At 45.7% G+C, this 20,323-nt stretch overlaps 1 long non-coding RNA gene across 1 annotated transcript; it reads left to right on the top strand.

Annotated features, from left to right (window-relative positions):
• The first annotated feature begins 4,666 nt into the window (after nucleotides 1-4,666).
• On the top strand, nucleotides 4,667-18,639 carry LOC141276738 (uncharacterized). The gene is made up of 2 exons (XR_012326727.1): nucleotides 4,667-4,851; nucleotides 18,201-18,639. It is a non-coding gene; the product is annotated as an uncharacterized lncRNA (long non-coding RNA).
• The last annotated feature ends 1,684 nt before the right edge of the window (nucleotides 18,640-20,323 follow it).

Genomic DNA, 20,323 nt, shown 5'->3' on the forward strand with positions numbered 1-20,323 from the left:
GTCGGGGCCTCCGAGGTCCAAGGGCTTCCCAGCTCTTCCCAGACAAACAGCTTGCAGACCGAGCCAGACACGGGAAGTCCCGGACAGGGAACCTTTCAAAAAACTTGAATGCAACAAAGCAAACATCTTCAGTGACATGGGGGCCGATGGTCCAGGCTGGACTCTGCCACCCTCCAGGGCCCCTGACCTCTCTTCCCTCAGGAGCTTCTCAGGAAAAGAACGTCACATAAGTTGGTTAAAATGACCACCTGCTAGAGCTGCACAGTCAGGCATTCAGTGCTGTGTAGCCTGTGCCATCTCCCTCCATGGCCTTGGTGTCTGCCCCTCCCCAGAGGAGCACTGTGTTGCAAACACACCTCATTGTGCCACACAGTCACTTAGCAGATACACCACTTTGGACAAATTTGCTTCATCCATCTGTACCTCAGTGTCTCCATCTGTAAAGTGGGGCTACTAGTAGTGCCCATCTCTCAGAGGTGTTATGAGAATGAAATGCCTTAATACAGATAAAGCATGTAGAACAGAACTATTGTACTGTAGATTTATTGCACAGATGACCTCAATTAAACCCTTTGCAAAGTGGCTTTGAGAAATAACAGTGGGCCAGTTCTAGGCCCCAAGAGGTCTTACCCACTTCTGTTCTGTTGGAGCCCTGCCTCTGCCATGGAAACAAGCTCAGTCCAGCCTGCTGGACGATGAGACTCAGAGCTGAGTTAGCCTTCTTTTCCCAGCCGAGGCCCCAGGCATGGGAGAAAGCCCAGCCGTGAGCAGCCCACAGGTGACCCACGGCGGACCACAGCAGCACAAGTGTGGCCATCTTAGACCAGAACCACCTAGTCAAGACATAGACTCGTGTGCTATTTATTTTTGTCTTATATTAAGCCACTGAAGTTGGAGGTGGTTAGTTATGCAGCCATAGCTAACTAATGCAAATAGTAAGCTATTAGTGTACTTTCCCCCTCCTCTCATACTCACTGTCTGTATACCTTGATCTATTGCCCATTTAGACTAGAGTCCCCAGGGGCAGAAAGAGAGTAAGGTACCAGGGCAGGAACATAGGTCCTGGAGTTGGACAGAGTTCAAATTCCAGCTGTGGCATGGACAGAGTTTGGAGTTGTAGCAAGTAAATTTTGCCCTATTACATGGGAGTAATAACATCTATCATATGAGATTGTAGTAGGGATTGAATCAAGTAGTGGACAGGGAAGAATCTGGCACCTGGACTCTCCTTCTCTTTCCACAGGAAGCTCAGTGTCTTGCGCATAAAATAACATTCAATACATGATGACTGAAGTCATAACTTTCTTGACTAGGTTGAGCTGTTAAGCTCAGTTACCTGATGCTCTAAGAGAAGGCACAGGTCATAGCCCCATTCAAAAGCGTAACGGGAGTCTTCTCCAATTAGCCAATGATGATAATCCAAATACCAAAAATAACAGAAATCCAAGGCATTTGCTTAGTGCTTGCAAAGCACTTTCACATATATTACATTGTTGAATTTCACATTCACTTTGTGGAGCCCCTGAGGATCAGCATTGCCCCCATTGTACAGCCTCCAAGGATATCACTGGGGGTCAGCGCTTTGCCCTTTGATACATAGCTCCAAAGTGGCAGGACTGGGACTCCAAGGGCCCACACTGCCCCTAGTCAACCAGCTGTTGCAGCACTGAGGGCCCATGAAGAGTCCCGCTAATGGTACATTAACCTCTGCTTTTCTGTTTATTGAATACAGATAGCTTAAAATGAAACGTTCCTCATCTCCTGGAAACACAACTCAGGTCTCAACTTGGCTCAGCACCAAGGTCTTGGGCCTTTTCAGTCCAGGAGCCTTTTTTTTCTGGGGCAAAGAAACTCTCATTGTCCTCATCACTCACTGCCAGGAAAAAAAAAGGACCCACAACAGTTCGCAAGGAGAACTACCCAAGTCAAACTCTGCAGCTGACATGCAGGCAGCCAGCCGATTGCACTGAGGGCCCTTCCTCCACCATCACTGGGAGCATCCCCTCTAGCCACATTGCTGGACAATGTGTCCCAGCAGCTGAAATCTCCAAGGATTGGGGTATTTCTTGAATAAAGATGAACTCCTTTCTAGAAGGACAGTAGGAAAGACAGGACTACCCTCCTCAATGTCAGTCAGCGCACATACAGAGCCCTCCCCATGAGAAGATTTCTGTCCTTGGTGAGATCAGGGGTTGAGAGGTAGGGATAGGGGATGTGAAATGTCAGCGAAACAGTAAGGCCAGTTTCTGCTTTCCAGGAGCTCGAAATCCCAATGGGTCCTGGGAAATGCCCTTCTGGGGAAGCCATCTCCAGGAAATTGGTCAAAAGTTAAAAAGCTATTTGGACAAAGATATTTACAGCAGTGATTCAGAGTGATGAAAATCTACAAATTGCCCACATGCCCAATAAAAGAGAGTTGGTTAAGCAAACTTTGCATTATCAGATTGATGAAATATTACTTCATCATTAAACAGGATAATAATGAAGTTTAAGTAGATCCGTGGAAAAGTGCATATAAAATAATATTGCTTAGAAGAAAAGTGCAAAACAGTTTCTAAGCTGTCACACTTGTGTAAAATCATATATGCACAGTGACAATGATTGTAGGAAGATGTCATAAAATAAAAATAGCAGTGGTTTGAAGGTAAATGGGACTGATTGTAATTTTTTGGTTATGTAAGCTTAATATGCAGCGAGAAATCTAGAAAGTAGCAAGAGAGAGACACATGCTGTCTGGCTTTTAGAACACTGCGCAAAACACCAATGGTGCAAATGAGAAGGAAACAAGCGGACAGTAGTGGGGGGATTATTGTGGGCTTTGAGTGGCTTAATGATAGATCACTGCTGAGTTGGCATTCCCCGGGATATTTCTGGAGACCCCCTGAAATACAAAGCCATCCCACTGAACATAGAGCAGTACCTATGATGGGATTTCAGATACAAGGCCAGCATATTAGGAAAGAGTTTTGGAGTTCAGGGAGGTCTATTTAGTGCCCTTCAAATCACATCAGTAACATATTTCTCATCCATCACTTGGAAGACTGGCCTCAACCTGCATTCAAGTTTTTTTGTTTTGTTTTTTAATATAAATAGCAAGCACTGCATAAAGATGAGAAAGAACAAAGATGAGCAGGGAGAAGGTGAGCTGTGCATCCAATTTCCTTTGAAGAAGCCAGGCTTTATTATCAGGATGCTCAATGTAGGATGTTTCTGGGTGTCAAAAGGAGGTCAGTGCATATATCCCCTCTAAGTAGCTTCTCTAACTCAATGGTTAGTGCCCCAAATTGCACAGCTTGAGACTCAACCCATCTGTTCTCAAACTTTAGTCTGAGATGGACTTCAGGTGCTTGATAAATAAGCAGATTCAGGGCCCCACCTCCTGATTCAGACTACAGACTGTTTGTCAACAAGCCTGTCAGGTGACACTAACACTAATGCATGTGGTCCTAGTACTATACTCCGAGAAGTATGGAGCTTAAAGATGTATTTTATTTATTTGTTTCTTTATAAATTTATTTATTTTTTGGCTGCGTTGGGTCTTCGTTGGGCTTTCTCTAGCTGCGGCGAGCAGGGGCTACGCTTCGTTGCGGTGCGCCGGCTTCTCTTTGTGGTGGCTTCTCTTGTTGCAGAGCACGGGCTCTAGGTGCGCGGGCTTCATTAGTTGTGGCACCTGGGCTCAGTAGTTGTGGCTCGCGGGCTCTAGAGTGCAGGCTCAGTAGCTGTGGCGCACAGGCTTAGTTGTTCCATGGCATGTGGGATCTTCCCGGACCAGGGCTCGAACCCGTGTCCCCTGCCTTGGCAGGTGGATCCTTAACCCCTGCGCCACCAGGGAAGTCCAAGATTTAGTTTATTTTAAAGTGCAAATCCTAACCCAGACTTACCGCCCCATTTGCCTCCTTGAAGCCATATGGGACATTTTCGCGTTTTAATGAGGAAACAGGAGGGAGAAGGAAGGAAGAACCCAAGAGCATAGGATGCTGAGGAAAAGGGGGCAGGTCTCCCTCCCTCAGAGGAGAGGCTGAGACCAGGAAGCCAAGGCCCTCGCACCCAACTTTACTGATGCCATCTCTGCCACCATTGGCCAATAGATGTCTACCATCTTGTTATGAGTGGATTGGGGTGTGTGAGGTTTGGAGCTCAGGCTGGGGCAGGCACAGGAATGGAATGGGACCCTGGTTGCCTCTTTGATCCTCTTTCTCAAGGTGCTTACAGATAGAAAGAGAGAGACTGATTTAAATAAATTATTATATTAAAAAAAAAAAAAACAAACCTAAGAGGGAATAATACAAGTATTACGGGAACAGGGGCAGAAAAGGGAATGACTAAAGCTGCTTGGGGGCAGGGGGAGGGTGGGGCTCGTGGATGATTAGTTGATGGCCTATTAAGGGCCAGGCACCATATAAGACAGTAATTTCATCCTCATAACAACTCTGCAAAAGGAGGTATTCTTTTATGTGGATGAACCTATATCTCAGAAAGATCAGTTGTATATACAATATCGTACAGTAGTGATTTGGACGCAAGTCTGTTTAACTCTGAAACATGAGGTGTGATCTTCCCCTAGGATTCATTTGGCTGTGATCTTGGGTGAGTCATTTCCTCTCAGGTTCCTCATCTATGACAAAAGGGTTGGGCTCCCTGTGTGCCGTCAATGTCCTCCCAGTTCAGAGCCTTCAGGAGCCTACCAAGACCTCAAGTGGGGAATCACTGGACCTGAAAGGAAAGGAAGATCTTGCTCTCCAAGAGGGATCATTGCCTTCCAAAGAGGAGTCATCGTGAGACTGGACACCTGCCCCACCTCCACCCCCGCTGCCAGGCTTTAGAGCAACCACTCTTAGACCTGGGTGAGAGGTGAGCATTCCAAAGCCAGGAATATTTCAGCTAGTTGCAGCAAAACCACCAGGGAAACAGGATGAGATTTTGTTTTTTCTTGTTTCACGTTTTGATCCTGAGATCTCCCGTCTCTTTTTGAAACTTTACTGATCCTCAGTGCAGTGTGGGATAGAGGAAGTCTTCTTTGTTAGCCCTTAAAAATATATTTTTGGGGGCTTCCCTGGTGGCGCAGTGATTGAGAGTCTGCCTGCCGATGCAGGGGACACGGGTTCGTGCCCCGGTCCGGGAAGATCCAACATGCCGCGGAGCGGCTGGGCCCGTGAGCCACGGCTGCTGAGCCTGCGCGCCCGGAGCCTGTGCTCCGCAACGGGAGAGGCCACAACAGTGAGAGGCCCGTGTACCGCAAAAAAAAAAAAAAAAAATTTTGACCACTGGTGGCCTCAGCAACACACAGTGGCTACACAATAAGTGGGCTGGGAGGAAGGCAGAAAGGCGGGGATCCTCTCTGGGAAGGACCACACATCAGGCTTAACCTCCCATAGCTCAAATGCAAACAGAAGGAAAATCAACCCTGGGCGGTGTCACACCTCTGGCTCAAGGCTGTTAGGAAAAGAAGAGATCCCCACCCTCTATGCCTACCACCCCCCGCAAAAAAAAACCTCCTAGGTCACCAGAAAACAACTCTTCTGCTGCAAAGCCACACCCATTCCTGCCCCAGCAAAAGGCCTGCCCATGAGCCCGCAAAGTGCCTACCACAAGCTCAGAGAAAAGTACATGGAGACTGATCCTCCCCTTCCTGGGGCAGCAGCCATGGACACAGCGCAGGTCACAGAGGGCTCAAGGGCAGCTCCAGGAATAGCCCCGGGCCTCCTCACTTCAGCTACCTCAGGGTTGGTGAAGTTGGTGGCAGAGCCCCTCCCCTTGGCCCAGATCATTTCTCTCTCTCCATGGACAAACAGGCGCTCTAGGGGACCCCGTATGATGCTTTGACACCCAGAACCTTAGACCAAACATTTCCCAGCTGTGGAAACAAGCAGACTGGCTGTGGCTCATCAAACCATGGGGAGCAAAGCAAAAGACACCTCACATTTGGACCATTCTGGCACAGCTGGAGAGCAGCCTTAGCTTCTTCTACTAGTAACAGTAGCAAAGGCTTGCCAGAGGCATTCATATGGGTAATCTTATTTATTTCTCAAAGTACCCAGGTGAGGTGGATAATAGTTACTATCCCTTTTTTTTTTTTTTGTAGATGAACAAATTGAGGCTACGAGACTTTAAGAGGTAGAAGCAAGACAAGCACCAAGGCAGTCTGGTTCCAGAGCCTAAGCTCTCAACCACTACGCCAAAGGGAACTCTGGGTTCCTCTCAGAGGTGGAAGAAATCCACAATGTCCTCCATTCCATGATGACCAGTTAATGGGAAGCTTATAGAGGCCCCTCTCCCTCCTGAGAAAAGAGGGAGCAGTTATCTCAGAGGTCGGGGGGCACATGTTCACGTCAGGAGGGGGAGTGGGCATGGGTGGGAGGTCGCGTGTTCAGGACCCTTGGGATCGGCGGCCTTGGCTTGCCAGGGGCTACTGGCCCCTGGGCTGCTGATCCGAGGCAGAGCCTAGGCCCTGGGGCCCTTTCCCCTCAGCACCTAGCTCTCCTCCTCCAACACTTCTAAAGCTTAGTTGTGTGAATGGGCTATTGGCTGCCAGGTTCACCTGTTCCCTCCTTTGGGTCCCAAGCGTTTCTCCAGAGGCCTTCTAGAAGTAAAATGGGAAGTGTTAGGGATCTGTGGTACCACAGCAGGTCTGAGGGGGAGATCTCTATCTCTTCCTCAAATCGAACCTGAGAGGATGCCACCCAGCCTTGAGGTCCTCCCATTCAAGGGCAGAAAAAAATCTTGTCGGGGAGAGGGGAATTCAGTGGGGTGTGGCCAAGATATGGAAGCAATCTAAGTGTTGGCAACAGGTGAACGGATAAAAAAAAAAGTGGTGGCTTGTGTATATGTGTGTATATATGAATGTATATATACACATACATATACACACAATGGAATATTATTCAGCCTTAAAAAAAAAAAGGAAATCCTGCCATTTGTGACAACATGCGTGAACCTGGAGGGTATTATGCTAAGTGAAATAAGCCAGACATAGAAAGACAAACGCTGCACGATCTCACTTATGTATGGAATCTAAAAAATAGTCAAACTCATAGTAACAGAGAGTAGAATGACAGTTACCAGGAGCTGGGTGAATGGAGCTGGGTGAATGGGGGAATGGGAGAGATTTTGGTCAAAGAGTCCATCTTTCCGTTATAAGATGAATAAGTTCTGGAGACCTAATGTGAAGCTTGGTGCCTATGGTTAATGCTACGGCTGTATACTTGAAATTTGCTAAGAGAGTAGATCTTAAGTGTTCACACACACACACAAGGTAACTGTGTAATTAGCTTGATTGTGGTAATCATTTCACCATGTCCATGTATATCAAAACATCACGTTGTACACTTTATACAATTTATGTTTGTCAATCATACCTCAATAAGGCTGGAAGGAAAAAAAAGGGGGGATTGTGGCATCAGCCACTGCCAGATACCTGAAAGCCTATGACAGAAAAGAGATTAGGAAGTAGGGCTTCAGAAGGCGCAGAGTGCGGTGGATGTGCGTCCTAGGCAGGCGAGTGTCAGCTTAACATAAGAAAGAAGGTAAGACTACTTTCCTGTTGTTGTTGTTATTATTACAGCTGCCGTTTATTGAAGACAGCGTTAAGCTTTATGCTAAGCACTTTTATCTACACTGCCTTAAGTAAACCTCCTGACCACCTGGGAGGTAGACGCCTGCAATTAATTAGTGTCCCTACATCATGGATGAGGAATTAAGCTCAGTGAAGATCAGTAACTGGTTGAATGTGGCTGAGTGAGCAAGTGGGAAAGCTGAGCTCCCTACCCACACCTGGCTGCAAGTCCACACTTTTTTTTTTTTTTTTTTTTGTGGTACGCGGGCCCCTCACTGCTGTGGCCTCTCCGGTTGCGGAGCACAGGCTCCGGACATGCAGGCTCAGCGGCCATGGCTCACGGGCCCAGCCGCTCTGCGGCACGTGGGATCTTCCCAGACCGGGGCACAAACCCGTGTCGCCTGCATCAGCAGGCGGACTCTCAACCACTGTGCCACCAGGGAAGCCCGCAAGTCCACACTCTTAACCTTTAAGTCCATCCTCTTCCCCACCCTCTAGAGGTGATGGTATGCTCCCCGTTCCCAGAGGTATTCCAGAGATGCTGTAACTTGCCTGATCACAGGAATCATCCTAGATATTCCTCAACATACAGCCGCCCAGGCCTCACCCTGGAACCACAGCTGAACCTCCCGGGAGGGCCCCAGAGTTTGTTTTTAACAGGCACTAAGCCAGCACTGAGGAAGCCGGACCAGATGCCCCTCAGGGCTCCCAACTCCTGTGTGGGCTGAGATTTTGTGATTCTATTTTTAGGCAGGTCTTTCCTGAATCAAAGTGTCAGACTTTCTGGCACCTTGTGATGGCTCTCGGGCACCTGAGCTGTCTTCAGAGCTGCCCTGATGCCCCAGAGATACAAGGAGCCGGGCTGGGAGGGACTCTGGGCGCCAGCAGAAAGCAGAGGGAAGCCACATTTGCCGAGTGGAAAGGGGGCGGGGGAGGTGAGAGGGAGAAGACCTTTCATTTCCAGCTCTGAGGGGGATTCTTGGTTCTTTCCACACTGAGGCCAACAGCTGAGAGCCTGTCCTTGCTGTAACCCTCCCTTGCAGAGAAGTTATCCCTTATCAGAAAGCCTGGATGGAGGGAGGGAGGTTTCCATGGACCGTTTTCCTGACTGCTTTGGTGGGATGGAAGATGGCTTTTGCGAAATGAGTAGAAGGGACACTGTAGAGAAGTTCTGTTTCTAGGAACTTCTGCAGCACCAAAATGATGGGTGGGGATGGTTGCTGAACCTCCCTGAGTGCCTGTTTTGTGCCAGACACTATGCTGATCCCCCTATAGGGCAGCCTCTCAGTTAACCCTCATGGAAACCTCAGGAAGCGAGTACCATGACTGCTCCCATTTTACAGAAGAGTTAATAAGCTTAGAGAGGTAAGATTACTTGTCCCCAGCCCCCAGTACCTGGCAGAGCCTTCAGATTTCACTGGTGGGGATCCTGCACGCCTAACCACACCACATGCTGCCTCTCAGGCCCCCAGAGAACCTCAATGTTTCTTAACCTACCTTTGGATGACTGACTTTTGAAGAAGTGCCAACAGCTCCTATTTTGTTTGCACAGCTAGTGATCAGCAATGTTTGCCATGGCCCAAGCGCTATGCTAGGTGCTTTGCAGGTACTGATTCATTTCAACCTGGCAACAACCCTATAGTGTATCACCATACAACAGTTGAGAAAACAGAGCCTCAGAGAGGTTGAGTAGCTTGTGTCAACGGTTGTAAACTGGCACAGCCAGGCTTCAAATTCGGTGAGTTTGACCCCAAAGTCTATACCATTAATCATTATTCTATACTGCTTTACCCTAGGAAAGCACGCACTCCCCCGCCATGCAATACACATACTACTGTGTACTTAATTTCAAGGGATATAAGGCTCTTCTGAAATCCTCTGTTGGGGTCCAATTCTAGGGGGTCCAATTAATTGGGGTCCAATTAACAATAACTATGGATTAATGTTACCTGTCCAGGAAGACCACGTACTGGAGGAGGGGCGCACAGGCCTGGAGTCTTCAGCCCGGCTGCTCTGAAGCTCTCTTTCCCCTTTCACCAATCCTAGATCCTGGAGTCTACCTCCAGCCAGGTGAAAAGGTCAGCTCTAGCCACGCCTTTCTTTCTGAAAGGCCATGCTATTGGGCAACTCCATCTCACGCCTGTCCCCTTGCCCTGAAACGACTGGGCCTACATTTGCCTTCCTGCAAGGGTATGAGCCAGTGGTCAAGTCCAGAAAGGTGGGGCAGGTGAAGGAAGTTCTACAACTAGATCACAGGTATCTTAAATTTTAGTATATATCAGCATCACCTGCTCAAAAGCAGATTCCTGGGCTCCACCCCCCAAAGATTCTGATTGAGTCCATTTGAGATGTTTTTAATAAAGACCTCAAGTATTTCTGATGAGATGGCCCAGTGACCAAGCCTCTGATCAAGGTCAGAGTCCACATTATCCTCCCTGTAGGCAGTTGCACTTAAGAGGAGGACTCTTGGTTAACTCTACTCATGCTTGGGGCAGGGCGGGGGCTCCTGGGTTTGTACACCGAGCAGGGAGGGAAGGAAGGGGCGGTCCTAGAACTTCTTCCTGGTACTGCCTCCCAGAGTTTGCCCAACATCAGTCACTCTACCTTTCTTCCTCTCTCCCCGTCACCAGTCGCTGGCCTTTAGCAGGCCTTCACCTGAGTCCCTGCTCTGAGCTGTGAGAGCTGCTGAGGGATACAAGACTGAATCTGATAGGATGAGACACAGTTCCTGGCCTCAAGGGACCAAAGTCTCATAGAGAAGGTGAATAAGTCAAGCGAGAAATGTCAGTGAACCTGGGGCTTTTGAAGTCAGGGGACTTTGGGAGCCAGAGCCCAGCCCAGGGGCAGGAAAGCAGAGTGTTAGAGAAGGGAGGTGATTCCCAGTGAGAGGCTGCAGTGAACGCTGTTTGGGGGCATAGAGGCGAACAGTGGGGAACCTGGGAAGTAGGGTAAATAACTGACTCTTTTTTTCTGGGGACGGAGGGTCTTCCCAGGACGCAGAACTTTCGGTGGAAAGTCCTGGGCAGACTCTATAGGGAAGGCAGGTTGAGGTCACCTTCAGAAGGCCCCAAGTGTTCCCCCAAGACACACGAGAGCCCACCTGAACTCTTCATGGCACTCTCCATCCAGGGAGGAGGTGAAGGAAAGCTGGGGTATCTGGAGATTTGGGGACCCACTTCTGAATACGCTAGACTGTTTTACAAACCTTGAAAGGTCCCTTGAAAGACACAGAGGCTGGACCAGTTCACCTCAAGTTTCAAGTAAACAGATGAATTACACTCCAAGAAACAGGAGGAGGAGTGGCAACTAAATTAGTTCTTAATTGAGCTCTTACTATGCGTCAGGACTGTTTTAAGTGTCTAATAGGGGCTGTCCCATCTAATCCCCATACCTTCCTGGTGAGGAAGATTTCATTACCCCCATTGGACAGATGAGAAGAAAGAGGCACAAAGGGAGCAGGTCACCTGCCCAAAGTCACAGAGCTGGCCAGTCGCTGCGCTGGGACTTGGACAAAGCACACCTTAACTGAGGAATACATTAAGATCCACAGGATATTTGCTCTAATTGGTCAACGTGAAACGCCCCAACGTTTTAAACGATACTCACCTGTCACAGAGGATTAGAACCAGCATGAAGAAATGACTTAGGTCAAGACACAGCATTTTTTTAAAAAAAGGAAAATCTAACAACTAGAGACATCAAAGTGAGTCTTCAGAGTTTAAGCTGCATTCTGAATGGCTAAGTTGAAACAAGAAGCGAGAGCTTCAATAAACCTGTTTTTCTAGACAGAAAGGTGCTTTCTGGTTGGGGAGGATAAGCAGCGTTTGGAAAAGGAACGATCTTTCGGTTGAATTTCTGGAGCACGGTGAATAACAAAAGGGGCCTCTGTCATTCTCTGGGTCCGGCAAGGTGACACTGCTAATCCTAAAATCTATCCCACAATCGCACAGCCAGGGAGAGGCCCCTGTCCCAGGAGTCCTCACCAGATAGTCAAACAGGTTGAGTCAGGAGATGAGGCTACTCCTCACACGACAGTTTCCTTCTATCTGGAAGAGGAGGAACTCTATAGCAGTGTTTTTCAAACTTTCTGACCACAACCCACAGTAAGAAATATATTTTCTGGTATAACCCAGCATGTACATACATGTACATGTGTTTCAGAAAAACAATACTCAGCGTATTAAATGCGGTGTGCTTTGTTATTTTCCATTGTAACCAGATTCATTTGTTTGAAAGCTGGTTGCAACCCACTAAACTGATTTCACTACCCACAAATTGTTTATGATCCACAGTTAAAAAAAAACCTCCTCGCCTTGTGAGCAGGGCCAGGGAAACTGAATAGGGGGTGTTAATGACAGGAATTTATACTGGAGTCATTATCTCTACCATTGTGCCTATGTGTTTTGTGTTTACCCTACTTTTATCTAAACAGCATTTGTCAAACTGTGTTCCATGGATTACCTTTATTCCGGGAGATTTTAATAGGTATTTTCCTCCAAAGTGGTTCTGTGGTCAGAAAAGTTTGGGAAATGATACATACTATAGCCACATGTGAATGTCACAATGTAGTTAGCACGTTCAAGGCTCTGAGAAGGTCTGCAGTGAAGGACCTGATTAACTCTGTTTACCCAGGCTTTCCTAGACTTTTTTTTTTTTAATCACGCAGAGCCCTTTATTCCTTCAAGGAGCACGGGTGTCCTCAGAAACCAGTCAGGGTCTGGCTGCTTCACACTCTCCTTTGTGATCCTTACCCTCTCCCTGTGAAGCTGGGGAGATAGGTATTATGGGATACTGTTGGAACAGGCAGTTCGCCTACTTATCTGCTCTCCCACATCAAGTTGGGGCCAGAGCTGGGACAGAGCCAGACCTCCTGACTCTCAATCAGATGGGGGAGCCCTGGGGCAGCCCTAGGGCTCCTGAAGGACCACTTTCCCAAAGGGCCACCCTGAGCTGCATCCGGGGCCAGTGGAAGGGTGCCGAGTGTCCCAGGAGTTCAAAACTCAGCCTGAAGAACCTTGAGCTGCTCCACATCCCTGAACAACAGGAGCTAAAAGTCAGGGGAGTGGGTGGCTAATTTGTCTGCATAATTGCTGTGTGAGTTACTTAACCCCTGTTCAGGGGTGAAGGGGAGGCGATGACAAGGCTCACATCCCCTTCTTGTCTTCAGGGCAAAATGAACATACTCTGCACCCTGTCTGCAACTTACTTTTTAACTTAATGATGGATCTTGGAAACTGTTCCCTATTAGTACACAAAGAGGTTTCTAACTCTTTTTATTGCTATATATATTATGGCCCTTTATGGGTGCATCATAATGTATTTAACTAGCCTCTCACTGATGAACATGGATCAGCTCCAGTGCTTTCTATCAGAAGCGATGCTGCAGTGGATACTTGCGTACCTAAGTTGTGCACACCTGTGTGAGCGTGTGTAGGATAAAGTCCTAGAAGTGGAACTGCTGGCTCAAGATACAGAGGCTTCTTTAGGTGACGTTGGAGGCTGCCTTGCGACGTTGCTCTGGCAGGGGGATCCCAGGAGGAGACTTGGGGTTTCCTTTTCTCATGTTTAATGTTTAATCCTGGCCAACTTCACACATTGACACTGGGCTTAGGAAACATGCGGTGTAGTTCTGCCCTGTCTCAGACCAGCTGTGTGATCTTAAGTCAGTCACATGCCTAACCCAAGTCTTTCCCCCTCCTTTGTAAAATCAAGGTGTTGGAGCACATGATATGAGGACCTACCAGCTCCTTATTCTTTGTGATTCTGGTAGGTGTTCTTGCTGAGTTTTCCAGGAATGGGTAAGGGCAGCACGAACTGTTCTTACCTTCTTATCTTATCTCTGTTCTGAAGACATTTCTCATTTATAAAATAGCTGGTTGAAACCAGGTTTTTGGCCTTATTCTTTGGAAGAAGCCAACTAGGCTGTCCTTCAGTAGGTAAATGGATCCATAAACAGTGGTACATTCAGACAATGGAATATTATTCAACACTAAAAAAAATTACCTATCAAGCCACAAAAAGACATGGGGGAGCCTTAAATGCACATTACCAAGCAGAATAAGACAATTTGAAAAGGCTACATACTGTATTATTTCAACTATATGACATACTGGAAAAGGCAAAACCATGGAGGTAGTGAAAAGATCAGCGGTTGCCAGGGGTGAGGGGGATGGGAAGGATGAGTAGGTGGAGCACGGGGGATTTTTAGCGCCGTGAAACTACTCTGTGTAACACCATAATGGTGGATCCATGTCCTTATGCATTTGTCAAAGCTGATAGAATGTACCACGTCAAGAATGAACGAAATCTAATGTAAACTATGGATTTGGGGTGATAATGATTTGTCAGTGTGGGTTCATCAGTTTTAACAAATGCACCATTCTGCTGTGGGATATTTGTAGCGGGGGAGGCTGTGGGGGGCACAGAGTATATGGGAATCCTCTGCACCTTCCATTCAATTTTACTCTGAACCTAAAACACTCTAAAAAGTAAAGTCCATTAAAAAATGTGAGCCACGTATGTATTTTTTCCATCAAAAAGTTAAGATATAAGTCACATAACAGAAAATTACTTCCTTTAGTGGGTACAGTTCAGTGGTTTTTAGTATATTCAAATGGTTGTGTAGCCATCACCGCTATCTAATTCTAGAACATTCTCATTATCCTCCAAAAGTTTGAAACCCTATATCTGTGAGCAGTTGCTCTCCTTTCCTCCCTTTCCCCAGTGCCCTTACAACCTCTAATCTACTTTCTTTCTTTTTTAAAAAAATTTTATTTATTTATTTATTTTTGGCTGCGTTGGGTTTTCATTGCTGCGCGCGGGCTTTCTCTAACTGCGGTGAGCGGGGGCTACTCTTTGTTGTGGTGCGCGGGTTTCTCATTGCAGTGGCTTCTCTTGTTGCAGAGCACGGGCTCTAGGCTCGTGGGCTTCAGTGGTTGTAGCACGTGGGCTCAGTAGTGGCTCACGGGCTTAGTTGCTCCACGGCATGGGGGATCTTCCTGGACCAGGGCTCGAACCCGTGTCCCCTGCATTGGCAGGAGGATTCTTAACCACTGCGCCACCAGGGAAGCCCCTAACCTACTTTCTGTCTCCATAGATTTTATATGCTTTCATTTGTCTTGGGTGTATACCTAGAACTGACATCGTTGGATCAGATGGTAACTATATTTAACTTTTTGAGGAACTGCCATACTGTTTTCCAAAGTGGCTGCACCATGTTATTAGTTCGACCAGCAGTGTATGAACTTCTCCATATCCTTGCCAACACTCACCTGCTTTGTTTTTGGTTTTGCTTTGTTTTGTTTTTAGTAGTCATCCTACCAAGGTGAAGTGGCATCTCATGTGGTTTTGATGTGTATTTCCCTGATGATTAATGATGTTGAACATCTTTTCATGTGCTTTCATGTGCATTGGCCATTTGTATATCTTCTTTGGATAACTTCTGTTCAGATCCTTTGCTCATTTAAAAAAATGGGTTACTTATCTTTTTATTATTGAGCTGTGATAGTTCTTTACATGTATTTAGAGACAAGTCCTTGATCGATAAGATACATAATTTGAAAAACCTTTCTCCCATTTGCGGGTTGTCTTTTCACTGTCTTGATGGTGTCCTCTGCAGCACAACAGTTTTTAATTTTGATGATGTACCGTTTATCTATTTTTGTTTTGTTGCTTGCTCTTTTGGTGCCATATCTAAGAAACCCCTACCAAATTCAAGGTCACAAAGATTTATCCATATGTTTTCTTTTGAGGGTTTTTAGAGTTTTAGCTCTTACATTTAGATCTTTTGTCCATATTTGAGTCAAGTTTTGTAGATGGTGCAAGGTTAGAGGACAATTTCATTCTTTTGCATGTGAGTCTCTATTTGCATCAGCACCATTTAAAAAATTTTTTTTATTTTATATTGCAGTATAGCCGATTAACAATGTTGTGATAGTTTCAGGATCAGTACTACTTGTTTAAAAGACTTCATTTCCCCACTGAATGGTCTTGACACCCTTGTTGAATAAATTGACCATAAGTGTGAGGGTTTCTTTCTGGACTTTCAGTTCTATTCCATTGATTTATATGCTTATCTTTAGGCCAGTACTACACTGTCCTCATTTCTGTAGCTTTGTAACAAGTTTTGAAACTGGGAAGTGTGAATCCTCCAACTTTGTTTTTCTTTTTAAAATTGTTTTGGCAATTCTGAATCACTTGCATTTCCATATGAATTTTAGGATCAGCTTACCAACTTCTGCAAAGAACCCATATGGAATTCTGATAGGGAATGCACTGAATCTGCAGATCAATTTAGGAAATATTGCTGTCTTCACAACATTAAGTCTTCCAATTCACAAATATAAGCTGTCTTTCCATTTATTTAGGTGTTCTTTGATTTCTTTCAACAATGTATTGCAGGGACTTCCCTGGTGGTGCAGTGGTTAGGAATCTACCTGCCAATGCAGGGGACACAGGTTCAAGCCCTTGTCCGCGAAGATCCCACATGCCGCGGAGGAATTAAGCCCGCGTGCCACAACTACTGAAGCCCACAGACCTAGAGCGCGTGCTCCGCAACAAGAGAAGCCACTGCAATTAGAAGCCCACACACCACAACAAAGACCCAACGCAGCCAGAAAATAAATAAATAAACAATTTTTTTAAAAAGCTTAAAAAAATATATTGCAGTTTCAATGTACAAATCTTGTACTCCTTCTGTTAAACTTATTCCTGAGTGTTTTATTTTTGACACTATTGTAAATGCAACTGCTTCTAAATTTCATTTTCAGACTGTTCATTGCTAGTGTATAGAAATACAATTGATTTTTGTATATAGATATTTTTAAAAATTAATTAATTAATTAATTAATTAATATTTTATCTGTGTTGGGTCTTCGCCACTGCATGTGGGCTTTCTCCAGTAGCGGCGAGCAGGGGCCACTCCTTGCTGTGGTGCGCAGGCCTCTCGTTGCAGTGGCCTCTCTTGTTGCGGAGCACGGGCTCCAGGTGTGTGGGCTTCAGTAGCTGCGGCACGCGGGCTCAGCAGCCGTGGCTCATGAGCTCTAGAGCACAGGCTCAGCAGATGTGGCGCACAGGCCCAGTTTCTCTGTGGCACGTGGGATCTTCCTGGACCAGGGCTCGAACCCGCGTCCCCTGCACGGGCAGGCAGATTCCCAACCACTGCGCCACCAGGGAAGTCCCTGTATACAGATCTTATATTCTTATATTTCTTATATGAAAACTTGATTTGTTTATTAGCTCTAAAAGTAATTTTTTGTAGCTTCCATAGAACTTTCTGTGTAAAAGATCACCTGCCACTTACCTCTTCCTTTCCAATTTGGATGTCTTTTATTTCTTGTTCCTCCTAATTTCTCTGGCTAGAACCTCCAACACAATGTTGAACAATGGTAAGAATGGACATCCTCATCTCACTCTTGATCTTAGGGGAAGCATTCAGTCTTTTATCACTGATTATGATGTGAGTTATGCACTAATTTAAAATTGGTGGTCTAGTAGCCACATTAAAAAAAGAAAAGGGTAAAATTAATTTTACTCATCTATTTCATTCAACCCAATATATAAAAAATATTATTTCAGGAGTTCCCTGGTGGCCTAGTGTTTGGGATTCTGGGCTTCCACTGCCATGGCCTGGGTTCAGTCCCTGGTCAGGGAACAGATCCTGCAAGCTGTGTGACATGGACAAAAAACAACAACATGTTCTTTCAACATGGAATCAATATCAAAATTATTAATGAGATATTTTATTTTGTTTGCATACTAAGCCTTTGAAATTTGGTATGTATTTTGTACGTTTAGCGCATCTCAATTCAGAGTGGCTAAATTTTAAGTGCTAGTAGCTACCATAGTGAGCAGCACAGGTCTGGAATATGCCTGGATCAAAGCAATAATAGCTAATAGTTACTGACTACTCACCACAGGCCAGATACTCTTCTGAGATATTTCATGTATTAACTCAATTTATCTTTACAATAACCACGTGAGTTAATGAAGACATAGAGAGGTTATGTTACTTGTCCCAAATTGCCTAGCTGGAGAATGACAGAGATGGGATTCCAGCCTGGGGAGCTAGATTTTTTATTTTTTATATCAGATTTACCATGGTCTGATTCACATACTATATAATTCACTCACTTCAAAGTGTAAAACTGGACGGTTTTTAGTACATTCACAGGGTTCTGCAATCATCATAATCAATTTTAGAGCATTTCATCACCCCAGAAGGAGAGCCCCTACCCATTAGCAGTCATTCCCTAGGTAACCACCAATTTACTTTCTGTCTCTATAGATTTGCCTATGGACATTTCATATAACTGGAATCATACAATATGTGGTCCTCTGTGACTGGTTTCTTTTATTTAGCATAATGTTTTCAAGGTTCATCGGTGTTGTAATATGTATCAGTACTTCATTTCCTTTTATTGCCAAATAATATTCCACTGCGTATGTATACCACATTTTATTTACTCTTTCATCTGCTGATGGACATTTGAGTTGTTTTCACTTTTTGGGTATTACGGATAATGCTGCTCTGACCATTCATGAGCAAGTGTTTGTGTGGACATATGTTTTCATTTCTCCTGGGCATATATCTAGGAGTGGAATTAATGGACCATATGGTAACTCTGTATTTTTTTCTTTTTTTTTGCAGTATGTGGGTCTCTCACTGTTGTGGCCTCTCCCGTTGCGGAGCACAGGCTCCGGATGTGCAGGCTCAGCGGCCATGGCTCACGGGCCCAGCCGCTACACGGCATGTGGGATCTTCCCAGACGGGGGCATGAACCCGCGTCCCCTGCATCGGCAGGCGGACTTTCAACCACTGCGCCACCAGGGAAACCCGGTAACTCTGTATTTAAGTTTTTGAGGAACTGCCAAAGTGACTGCACCATGTTACATTCCCACCAGCAGTGTATGAGGGGTCCAGTTTCTCTATATCCTCACCGATATTTGTTATTATCTTTTTGTTTCTAATCATCCTAATGGGTGTGAAGTGGCCCAATGCCTAAATTCTTAATTATTATTCTACACAGGAGAAAGTCAATGAATATTTTTTAAATTAATGAAGAAATAAACACATCTTGTCATTGTCAGTTATGTGTTCTGAATCATAGAACAAATGGCTCAAAGCTCACTAAACAAGAGATTTAACAGAAGAGAAGAGTGTTTTCCTCTAAAATAGTGATCTCCTGGTTATATCTGAGTCACCCGAGGAGAGTTTTAAATGTGCCGATTCCCAGGCCCCATTCCCACAGATTGATTTGGTAGGTAAGAGGAGGGCCCTGGGAATCTGTATTTTTAAAAAGCTTCTGCAGGTTATTCTGAATGCAGCCAGGTTTGGGTGGGACCCAGTAAGCTAAGAGGCCATTTAGAGTATAGGGTTTACCTTTGCAATAAGCCAGTCTCTGGAGTGCCTTTCAGAAAGGCGAGGTTGTGGGAAGGGCAGGAATCGACCTGGCTGAGGTTTGGGAGCTGAGGCCCTGCTCAGGGCTGTATCGCACATGCCAGAGGAAGAAAGAAAAACAATAACGAAGGCTCATTGAAAGCTTACCTCGTGCTGCCTGAGCCTTGACGTGGAACACCTCATTTAATCTTGCAACCAAGATCTTAGGAGGAAGGTGCTGTTAATTATTCCTCCGTTATAGATGAACAAACTGAGGCTCAGAGGGACTGAGTTGCCTGAGGTCTCACAGCTCGGTAGAGCCAGGCCTCCAGCAAGGTCTGTTTGACTCCACTCTGCCAGCTTCCCTCCCAGGCCGTTTCTCTACCCTGGATGCACTCCAGCATTCTGGCGGAGTCAGGACACAAATTCAAACACGTGGTAGCTAGACAGGCCAACAAAGAAAGGAGCGAGATGCTTGGGGGGAGTGCGTGGAGTGGTTCTGGGTGACATGTTGGCGTGAGGAAGGGCAGGGTGGTAACAAACAGGAAAAAGAAGTGGTTCTTGGTGGCAGTGCCTCTGTACAGTTTATGAGCCCTACAACCGACCCCATTCCTTCCTGCAGCATTGCATGCTTGCCCCAGAATGCCCTCCCACCTCTCCAGAGAGACTCGGATACAGCACATATTCCTTAGCATCTAAGAATCAGTAGCAGATGCTTTCAAATGCTATAGCTCACTTAGACATCATTTCTAGATGAGGAAACCAAGGCTCAGAAACATTAAATCATTTGCCTAAACTCACACAGCAAGTAAGTTTGCAAAGCAGAGGTTCAGGCTTTGTTTTCCACTCCCAGTTCATGCTCTCTTCCTTTTAGTAGTGATTATTTTTTTTAAAATTGAGTTATAGTTGATGTATTACATTATGTTAGTTTCAGGTGTACAGGATAATGATTCTATATTTGTACCCACTGCAAAATGATCACCACAATAAGTCTAGTTAACATCTGTCACCATATATAGTTAGAATTGTTTTTTCTTGTGATGAGAACTTTTAAGATCTACTCTCTTAGCAACTTTCAAATATGCAGTACAGTATTATTAACTATAGTCACTGTGCAGTGGTTCTTAATTTGGGGCAGATTGTGGGTCCCTTGGGGAGTCTGAAGAAAGCTTATCTTCCCAATGTTGTGAGGGATCATCCTGCATGAGTGTGTGTACTGGGGGCTCATTCACAATGCTTCAGTTCTAGGACAATACCCACACCCTGGTTAACATGCTCTGCTTTGCTCATGCTTTGAGGGACCCCCTCCCAGGAGCAGCAGTTTCACAAGAACATATTAACACCTCTCAAAGACAAAGGCAACTTAAAAGAGCTGGTTCATCACAGAGCTGAGT

This window comes from Tursiops truncatus, chromosome 16 (genome assembly GCF_011762595.2).
Source record: "Tursiops truncatus isolate mTurTru1 chromosome 16, mTurTru1.mat.Y, whole genome shotgun sequence".
NCBI lineage: Eukaryota > Metazoa > Chordata > Mammalia > Artiodactyla > Delphinidae > Tursiops > Tursiops truncatus.